A 7,948-nucleotide genomic window follows, 5' to 3' on the forward strand; every position below is an offset into this window, starting at 1 on the left:
CGGTTTTAACTCGACTAGAGCTAGACTCAAGAACCTTATCGAGTGAGACTAATTTAGCGGTTTTGGTCGAGGAGTAATCGAGCAATAAATGTGAGGTCATAGAGCTTAGTTAAGTTAAGCGTCCCGGTGAAGTGCATAGAGTGTTAAAATTGTCGGATGTACTCGGATGCCTTTCTTGAGAGGCAGAGAACTAACAACAAGGGCAATGAAAACGCGAAGAAAACAACAGTCATCAGAAATATGGCTGTGCGCACTTGCAAACACTGATGGCTAGCAGACTACGAGAGCCGGGATTAACACTAAGGAGGGTTCGCCACTGCGCCGCAACGTGGCCGCTGTGCTATGCTTTGTTTTTTGCTCGTGTTTCCGCCTTTGGCATTGGCATCCAAATACTCGTCGCCGGGCACTCACTAGCAAAACCGACCTTTCGAGCACTTGTAACCATTCTTCGATTATCCATTTCTAAAACTTTAAAATTTCTGCAGCTCAAGTGCTTGTTGAAAATTCCGACATGATTTCTGATGGAAATCTTGATGAACACATTGAAAACACATTGATAGGTGCGTTGAAAACACATTGGCGACATTGGAAATAATCCTGTGATTGTTGAAAGATGAGCGAATATTGGGCACATGGCAGACTCGGTGGAGGCGGTGGAAGCTCATGTTAGCAACGATGGTGGCAAAGTTGGGCTTGTTGGTAACATGTTGGGCAAAAAGTGCGCGGCTAGAACTCATGTTGGTGACGATAGAAGAAGAGCTGGATTGATATCCTAGCCGGTAGCGCTGGATGTGCTCAACGAAACTGATCTCTGATTGCGTGCACACAACTGCAACTGTGAAACGCGTGAGCGCACCACCTGTGCCCCTCGCAAAAATGGTTCGGGTATCCGAGTGGGCTAATGTATAGTATGTGAGTTTCCTGGTCATGCAAGTACGCGCAGGAGATACATCCTAGATATCGGCGTAGGTGGCAAGAGTACGCAGCTTGAGCGCCTCAGATCCACGCCCTTTCGAATCATGTAAGACTTCCCGTAATGGTACCACGATCACTCGAGCGCGTCGCTTGGAATTACATATTTTAGCGTAGCTGACGCTCTCATTTCTGTCCGAGACATTGTTGCACGGTACATAGGCTGGCGATTGGGCTTCAGCTAGCCTAGCATAGCCACCGCTCAGCGGATGTAATCTCAATCCAAGCAACGCACTCGAGCGCTCGTGTTATATTTTCGGGCGATGGTATACATACGCGATCTTGAAGTGCTGGACTATTCGAACTGCAAATAAGGGAATGGCTAGAAACCGACGTGCGGCGCCAAGGCAGGGAGAAAGCGATAGCGTGATCGGCGACAACGTCTAATCTTTCGCGCGAAGGCTGCTGAACAGCGTTGTACGGCAGCCTATTATCTGCATGTACTGATATATACTGCAGGGCACCATGGAGATTGTTCTCACAACGCCGTTTTAACGCCGCCACCTTACCCATTCTGCTGCCTATCAAACGTTTTAAGGAACAGCTTCACCACATTTTCACGACAACCTCCTATATCTCCAACTATTACGTTGTGTACTTTGTAAGGCCTTGCTGACCTATTTCTACGCGTTTCTTCTCGTGCTTCTGCACTCCACCGCGAACGTTTGAAGGATGGGCCTTTTCGCTGTCGTTAAATGTATGACTGACGTTAAGCACATTGAGCACGCGGGGGTTCAAAGCACTTTCAATCAGCCGCGGTTGCTCAAGCGCTAGGCTGATGAACCCTAGGCCGTAGTCTCGATCCTAACCGAAGTGGATACATTTACTGAGGTCAAATGAAAAAAAAAATGCCCTTGTGCTGTGCAATGTCAGTGCACGTGAAGAAATTACAGGTGGTCTAAATTATTACGGAGCCCTCCAGTAGGCCAGTGCCCATTTACAGCGGCGTAACGTCAAACCACCAATTTATATACTGGCCCGAAAGGCGCGCGTTCGATCCCGACCGCGGCTGGGGAATTTTGATGGAGGGGAAATTCTAGAGGCCTGTCTACTGTGCGATGTCAGGGCACGTTAAAGATTGTAGAAATTTCCGGAGCCCTTCACTACGGACTCCCTCATAGATAAACTGTGTTGGTGTGGTTTTTGCATAAAATGTCAACCTAGTAAAAGCGGCTCCTAAAACCAGACCTCATGCTGCCTGTATGAGCCACGGCGTATTCATAAACCTCAAGCTAACGTTATTGAAACATCCTAGAAGTACCACATAGCATGTGAATTGATAAACAAACAAATTTCATTGCGTAAAAGTGTTTCGAAAGTTAAAACTGTTGACGCCCATGTCACAGAACGGAAAAAAAGAAAACTGTTCCTTGGCGGCAACCGCGCTATATTTTGAGATCTTCCCGGAGATTTGAATGCGTGGAGACTATTTCCAAGTAACTAAATTCTCCATCCTCACTGCTGTATCCGAATCCACTCTGCGAAATAACTTCTCTTCTCTGTCAGCGCTGGTCCTTGAGTGTTAAACTTCTCGTCCTTGTCTTCGCGCCGCGCATAATAGGCCTTTTGCCTTTCTCCTCAATCGAAACGCGGCCGCCGCAGTCGGGTTCGCACCCGGATACACCAGCTCTGTAGACGAGCGCCTCAACCACTGAGCCACCGCGACGGCGCATTCTGAGCCGACTAGCTGCACTACGCCATGTAAAGCAGTTTCGTATAGGCAGCACAACCAGCTTGAATGACCTTCAGCCCAACCAAGGATCCCTTAAGGCGCGGTTCAATTTTCCACCGAGATGTGAGACAGCTACGGCGCCATTTCCTTCGGTCAAAAACCAGTTTTCGATCATCAATTTTTTAGTAATCACGCGCACAACCTGGACACATTTCTTATTGTGTAAATAGTTTGTGTATATTACTTCTCCCCCTATCCTTTCTTCCTGTCCTCTAACCTCTTTCATTTCGTTTCTCCACTCTGCCTGCTATCCTTTATTTCCGCTCTCCAGCCTATGTGCTTCAGTATCGATTTCAGATGCCGGGGCCAGCAAAAATCTTTTCCTTTCCTTTTATTATTTTAATACAAAAACCACTTACACAAACACTTCAATTGTCTCCGTGTTCCTTTCGTTTTCTCTCACACTTTTATCCTTCCCTTACTGTGCAATTCAGGTGTCTATATAGATGTGACAGTTAAAGCGCCATTGCATTTCCTCAAAACCAGAGAAAACAAATGAGCCGCCGACGTTCATTGCCGTTGAAATCTTTGTAGAGGCCGCTGATTTTCACGAAAGAAAAGGCGCACAACTGGCTGTCTGGGCCAGTGGACACCTCAATCTCGCTTTCATGTAGGTGGCTTTGGTGTCCAAACGCAAAAACCTGCTATGATTGCGCTTTGACCCGCCGCGGTGGCTCAGTGGTTGGGGCACTTGGCTACTGATCTGGAGTACCCGCGTTAGAAACAACTTTTATTAGACGAAAAAAAAATATTCGATGGTGGTCCGCTACTGGTCCTGGAGTCCACGGGCTTGTGCTTCACATAAGGCCCGATCCACGAGCCATTTTTGGCTGGCGGGCTGAGCGGTCCGTAAAGCAGCCTCCCAGGAAGAATGAATGGGATTGGGGATGAGGGGTGCTGCCAGTGGGGAAGGACATTCCCAAAGGTAGTGGAAATTTGTGTATCTAGGCACGCCACAGGCGTTACAATGAGGTGGAAAGGTGGGGTGAAAGCATGAGAGACGGTATGATGAAATAAAGCAGCCCGTTTTTATTTGTTACCATGTGGCGCTGGATAAGGCCGACAAGTTGCTGTGTGGTGATGGTAATGTCATGCGGCTGATTTTGTAGAATGTGGTGATTTGAGCATATGTGTAAAGGACCGATTAGGCCTCTTGCGCCAGGGTTGGGTGCCTGATTGTCCAGAATCCGGGAGGAGAGTTCTCGAGCCAGCGCATGAACGCGCTCATTACCGTGAATCAAGGCATGCCCAGAGAACGACGACACTGTCGAGTAACCGTTTGGTCGAGAGAGGTGGCTGTGGCAAGAATACGGTTTGTGGCCTGCGTCGCCACGCCCTTTAGCTAGTGGCGGCACGCGGCCTGGGAATGTGTGCAAATTTTGGTCATGTTTTTGTCAATGCTAAATTGGGCCAGCCCAAGTGCGATGTCGGCTCCTTCCGCCTCTGCAGGTGAACTAATTCAGATAGTGGCGGCGGCCCCCACTGTGTTGTCTTCATAGGCTGCGTCTGCCATGAAGAATCCTACTCTAGAATTTTCGGGCGCGTCGATCGACATAAAGATGATCGGAGCAGTTGCTGTATGTTTTGGTGTAATAGGTCGCTCGAGCCTGCAGCCTACCCTGATGGAGGCTAGCGCTGAAAATGCGCTGTAGTGGCTTCTGATATCTCTGATCCTGCGTGCGCAGAGAAATTATGTAAGGTGTAGGACTTGTTGGAGTGGGAATGGGTGGATTGAGACAGAGCTGTCGAAGTAAGCATTGTCCTGTTTCCGTGCGACTCAGGCAGACTAATTGGTTGGCGCGTTGAGCCGCTATTAATTCGATCACAGTATTGTGGGTACCAGTGGCCAGGAGACGTTTCGTGCTAACCGTCCGTGGAAGACCTAAGGCGGAGGTTACAGCCGTGCGTATTAGGATATCTGCCTGTTGTGTTTGGCGCTGAATGAGTATGTGGTATTTGAAATGGTATGTAATGCGGCTAATGATTAATGCAGTGGTCATATTGGTCTCGCGATCAGACAGCCCATGATTGCGTGCTGCCACCCGCTTGGCCTGGAGAAAGGCTGGTAGGCTACATTCCCGAGGTGGAGTTCTGCCGTGCGTCCATGCAGGAAGGCCCAAACATACTGCCATATGCGGGTGGCGCAGCCCGTAGTGGCTAATGTCGTCAGGATATGGCCATGGCTTATTGTGTCGAAAGTCCTATGAATATCCAGGGCCAGTATGGCTCCTGTGGCGGCTGCACGGCGCTTAGTGTAAAAGAGACTATTTAAGGGCGGGAAGTACGCCTTGCGTCCATATGTATGGGTGGAAGCCAAATTGAACGTTGCAGAAAATTTTTTCCTTGATTTTTCTCTGATTTCCAGCCTTGGCGCATGCGCTTGGTCGTTAGGCTGAAGTCCTGGTTGAGACGGCTTTGTGTTTTTCCTTTAGTCGGAAGTTAGCGCTCGTGCTGTGTGTTCTGTCTTCGTCCGTCATTTTGTTTTCGCGCTCCTTTTCTCATGGATGAATACCGACTCGCCCAACATTCCACCCTTGTCTGTCATCATTGTGTCGGCGGCATCTGAGCAGGGGCAGCGGAAATAAAGGATAGAAGGCAGTATGAAGAAGAGAAATGAAAGAGGTGAGGGGACAGCAAGAAAGGACATTGGGAGTGGTCATATATACACTATTTACAGAGTGTCAAAGTAAAGTTGTCCAGGTCGTGCACGTGTACAGTCAATGAGAAAAATGAAATTAAAATAAAAACACACGCGCACAACATTTTGCACACAACAGCTGGGGTGGGGCGCCCAGCTGTTAAGCGTCCGATATAGTGCACGGGGAGCGTTCGGTTACATCGCATTAATACCTGGCGCAGAACAGACGGGACGTCAAGTCCGTATGTTCGAGAAATGTACAGAGGCTCACCATAGTTCGCTCACGGGTGCGCGCACTGCCCTGCGGCCACAATAGTGTCTTGAGCGAGTCTGGCAGTAAGCCCAGCTCTCTGTAGGCCGCGAGCATATCACGACGAGCATCAGCGAACGCGGTACAGCGAAGGAGCAGGTGCTACAGTGTCTCCACTGCACCGCAGCCATCATACACATCACTCGTCGCGAGTCCGTGACGCACCCGTCGGTCCCCGGGCCACACGCAGCCGATGCGCGCGCGGAGGATCATATCGCGTTGCTACCACGAAAGAACGCGGCCGCCGTTGATGCTGGCGATGCGCTCACCTCCGGCGATGCGTGGGTCGGGGTGCTGTCGTCGGAGATGTTCGTGAACGACCGAACGCACGTCCTCCAGCGCAAGGGGGAGATCACGTGGCGGTAGCTGGTGTGCGGCGGTCGTGAGTTCGTCGGCCTCCTCGTTGCAGGTGATGCCGCAGTGGCCGGGAATCCACTGTACACGCACAACGCATCCTTGCTGCGCCAAGGACTCGACACTTGCGCGGATGTCGCGCACTAGTGGGGTACCACGGCCGTTGCACTGGAGGCGGGTGAGGGCGGCGCGGGAGTCGCACAGCAGAGCACTCCTGGGTGGAGGAGGGACGATCGAGAGCAGCAGGTCCAATCCCAGCTGGATCCCCATCAGCTCCGCCGTGGTGGAGGAGCCCAGCTAGGTGGTGTTTGCCTGGTTGTGCAGCCACAGCGCGGGTATGGCAGCCGCCCCTGCGAGGGAGTGGCAGTCGCGGATCACTGAGCCGTCGGTGTACACGAGGAGATGGTCCTGAAGCTCCTCGTGTATGACGGCTCTGGTCAGCTGCTGCAGAGCGCACAGGGGTGTGCTCCGCTTTCCCGCGATGACTTTTATACCCAACTTTCAATTTTCAGTTTTCTCTTTCTTCTTTCCCTCCCTCCTTTATTCGTACCTCTACGGCGCGGTTCGGGTGTCCACCTAGATATCTGAGATGGTTACTGCGCCATTTCATTCCTCAAAAACCAAACAAAACAAGTGAGCCGACTGCGTTCATAGAGTTCAATGGCGCTGACAACTTTGCAAATGCCGTTCATTTTCAGGAAAGGAAGGGCACACAATCGGCTTCGCGGGTCAGTGGAGACCTCAATCTCGCTTTCATACGTGGCGTGGGTGCAAGAGCAAGTGCAAGAGCCGGCTTTGATTGCGTTCCGTACTATGGATAGGCATCGCGCCTCCCATCCCAGTCGAAAAAAACACCAGCCCGTTTCTGGTGTATACACCAAACCGGCTTTTCAGACACGGGTTCTGCTGTGACCCGGTGTAGTGTTTTCTGGTGTGACCGTGTCTGGTGTTCCGACCAGACCGGGATTTTAGATACGGGTCCTGATGTGGCGTAGTGTGGTGTGTTTTAGTGTGCCCCAGTCTGGTGTTTGCTGTCACCCGGTCGTCTGATACCGGCTCTGGTGTGCTGTGGTTTAGTGTTTCCTTCTTTTGTTAGTGTGCCATTTGATTTGGTGTGGTTGGTGTAGCGTACCATCTCTTTGTAGAGATGCTGTGAGTTTGGACATACTATCACGACCAAAATAGAGATCCCTGCGAGGCACGCCAAATGGTGTAACACTGTAAGCACTCCTGATGTCGAGACAAGTGCACTAACATCCACCGATCTCGCTGCGCTGGTCTTTACGGCACGAGCATTGTATCACGTAGCACCTGCACGCAGTTAGGCATAGTTTCGCACACACTCGCAGTGTCATAATGTTTCGCGTGATTGTACGCTAGAGCATGCACACAACCACATCATTTGTGTTCTTGCCGAAGATGGAGAGCAAGCACGTATCGAAAGAAAGAAAAAAATGCTCACATTTGCTCAAAAGCATACTTACTTTTATTGGTAGACAAAATTGGGAGTCCAGTTAAGCTAGAGGCCCTTGCGTCATAGCGTTAATCGTTTCTGACAAAGTCGATTACCTTTCATTTCCCTGATAGCAGTTTGAATCCAGTTGTGTAGCCACAATGCTGATGGAACAAAAGAACAAAATCAAATTTGTGTTAAGTAACTATACTAATCACAGTGCAAATGCAACTATCAAATGCTGCCATTAAATTTAACTAAATGGTGCAAACATGTACTACACAATCAATACGACTCGCAAAGCTTCTGCAGTGAACCAACTGGGTCTTTTGCTTTAGAGTAAATCAATGGTACTCACATAAAGCACCCTACTTGCATTAAGTTGTTTGAAACGAGTTGCTGGATTAATTAGTATTTCATTACTTTCATTCACACAGTATGACGATTAACACGGAAATAGGGAAGACAGAAAAAGCGCTTTGTGGTGCC

This window comes from Amblyomma americanum, chromosome 2 (genome assembly GCF_052857255.1).
Source record: "Amblyomma americanum isolate KBUSLIRL-KWMA chromosome 2, ASM5285725v1, whole genome shotgun sequence".
In the NCBI taxonomy this organism is placed as follows: domain Eukaryota; kingdom Metazoa; phylum Arthropoda; class Arachnida; order Ixodida; family Ixodidae; genus Amblyomma; species Amblyomma americanum.